Source organism: Amblyomma mixtum, chromosome 5 (genome assembly GCF_055824585.1).
Source record: "Amblyomma mixtum isolate Tamu chromosome 5, ASM5582458v1, whole genome shotgun sequence".
Lineage (NCBI taxonomy): Eukaryota > Metazoa > Arthropoda > Arachnida > Ixodida > Ixodidae > Amblyomma > Amblyomma mixtum.
In genome coordinates, this window is record NC_143016.1 from 91,184,773 (window position 1) to 91,187,811 (window position 3,039).

The window sequence follows — 3,039 nt, forward strand, 5'->3', positions numbered from 1 at the left end:
TCGCGCTTTAAGCTACGAGACCGATGAAGAGCTGCAGCTTCGAAAGCAAAGGGAAGGCGCATAACTAAACCCCTGGGACAGTGGACACCTTAGTTGCGCTTTAAGCTACAAGACAGAGAGCGGAAGCTTAGAAAGCAAAGAAAATACGCACAACTGGACTCCTCGGGCAGTGGGCACCTTTGTCGCGCTTTAAGCTACGAGACCGATGAAGAGCTGCACCTTCGAAAGCAAAGGGAAGGCGCATTACTGGACCCCTGGGACAGTGAGCACCTTAGGAGCTATGAGGAGGGCGGGAGCTAAAAGCGCGTTTGATATCTTCTCAGGCTGCGAATAATAAGCGCTCTCAACAGTCTACGCAGCAATCTTTTAAAATACTACGAACGCTTAAACTGTGGTATGGGCTGGCGACGCCATCTAGAAATTTTGCAGTTAACTGCGGCTGGCTCAAGTATAGTAACATGGTATCATATTTTACGAGTATAGGTTTAAGCTGCGGACGAGACAGTGCAGTGACCGCTGGTTCTTTTCAAAGCCTTGTTTTTTCTGTACCTTGCCATCCCAGACGATGGAGTTGAAAAAATCCTTGGTGTGAAGTTGACCGCATTTTCAGTTACGCGAAAGTACTTACACGCTAAAAAATTTAGAATTAGTCTGTATCTAATTGTCAATATTAGTGGTAGAAGCATTACATAAACTGAAAGAAAAGCGCATAGCACTAGAGCGGTTGATAAGCCGCGTTTACATGAATGCGAGAGCAGCGCATCATATCAACTTTCTGGTGTTCCGCATTTATGTAAACAGGGAAAATGCGCCAGAAAAATGCATTAATCGTTCAGGCAGGGGCAGATCGACCAGTGTAAGTCTAATACAAGCGTCGCTGGGGTGAGTAGAAACCGATTTCGGTAGGGTGCCTAAACCTGCCCCCCTCCCCTGCGCATCGAGGCGCCCTGGCTTTCCCGGCCCCCTCTTCCTCCCTGGGCACCTACACAATACGCGCTAAGACGGATCACGCTCGGCAGAACACGCTCGAGATCAGAGCGGCTGCCCTCCCCCGCCGCGTGCCCTGGACAAGAGGCCATTGTTCTCGCATGACTTGATGTGGTACATGCAAGCATGGCATGTCCCCTCCGCATGATACACTAGGGAATACGATGCGCTACTGTGGTATTCATGTAAACGCGGAGCCCTTGTAAGCGTTCCTTCGTTGTCGTCCACCTAATTCTCTTGAAACAACAGCAGTGCTAATGCCCCTTAATCTCCTTATTTCGGAAAAGCTTGCCAACTTAGCTTCGCGGTTTGAGAACAGAGATCAATAACGTTTATTTTTATTTATGTAACACAGCCTTTTTTCCGGTTATAGACTGCTCTCAGTGCCGTAGGCAGCGTCACTCGCCCTTGCACGCATCAAATGCGCATCAAGTAATGAATTTGGTTGCCTCCGCTTGTTTGTGGTAAAACTGTACAGCCGCTTCGATCACACCGTATCATTTATAGTAATAGCGAAGCACTGAGCTTGCATGAAAAAGAAGAAAGAAGGAAACATAGTGAAGCGCAGCTTCCAGGCACACGGAAAAGACCGTTTCTGTGTTCTTTCCTGAGCCATGTCGGATGAAGATTCAAAGCAAGAATTTTTTTGCTCCCTACACCAAATACCATATAATGGCAAAACACGCCGCTTTTCAAAATTGTGGCCTTGGGGAATGAATCTGATCACTGCTCATTTTTTGATCGATTGGCTTGTTTACACCGCTGTTTTGAGTAAGTTCACACCAATGTTTGACACTGCTGTTGTTCATGAAACAAGGCAACTAAGGTCACTGGATGCGTCATGAAGTGGCATTGCGAATGCAGGGAAAATAGCGCACATGTAGGGCCATCATTATAGGTGTAAAGAGGTGGCACTGCCAATATGGGGAGAAGAGAAGACAAGTAGGGCCATCGTTGGAGATGTAGTGAAGTGGCATTGCCATTATGGGGGCTACAGTGGACAAGTAGGGCCATCATTACAGGTGTAATGAATCGGCATTGCAAATATGGGGACAACAGCGGACATCTAGGGCCTTTGTTGGAGATGATATAAAGGGGCATAGCCAATATGGGGAGAACAGCGGATAAGTAGGGCCATTGTTGAATATGTTACTGAATGACAATGCCAATATGGGGACAATGAAGTCAGCACTGGTGCTATATAGGGCCAGACAGCGAACTCTCTCCCAATATTGGGCCGACGGTTTGTGCTGCCTGGGTTTGCTTCCTTCGAGTAATGTAAGCGACACTGACTTGCTAAGCAAAATGGAGAAACGGTCTTGATAACAAATAGAGAAGGTCAGAGATATTCAAAATCAGGGGTGCGTTGGATATGACTGTACAATATGGCTTTTGAAACACCGGTGGAGGCTTTAGTAGAATTTTCCTCAATGGAACTTCTTCGTACCTATCAACGCCATTATTATGAGATTACAGCACGCCCCAAGCCTCTTGTGGTGGGGGTGAAAAACGTTTTATTAGAAGACCTAAAAAACAAAATTACGCAGCAGTACTGTGTGCGGCCTTCGGGCTGTCGGTTGTGGCGTCCAGGCTGTGCTTAGTCGCGACGTCCTTTGCCCAGGTCACCAGCCGAAGTTGGAGATTCGGCTCGGCGCTGGACAAAGCAGCCTCCCACTGCTGCGGACTGTTTAGCTGCCAAGACGCAGGGGGCAAGTGTGCTGGGCAGCAGAATAAGATATGAGCGTAGTCGGCTCTAGGGCTGTCACATAAGCGGCAGGCCAGCGAGAACGCTCCGGGGTGGAGGAGAGCAAGACGTGCGAGGGTGAGGAAGGTGTGGGCCTGAAGGTGGCGCCACAAGCATTGGTGGTGCCGGGAAAGGAATTTGTGCGGAGGGGGCAAAGTGAGGCGATAGAGGCGGTAATGCAAAGTGGTATCGTGGTACGTGAGGAGCGCGTCACGCGTATCCATTCCCGGCGGGGGCGGGCTTGCTCGGTCGGTCAAATCGCGAGCGGCATAATTAGCCACCTCGTTGCCAGGATGGTCTGGGTGAGC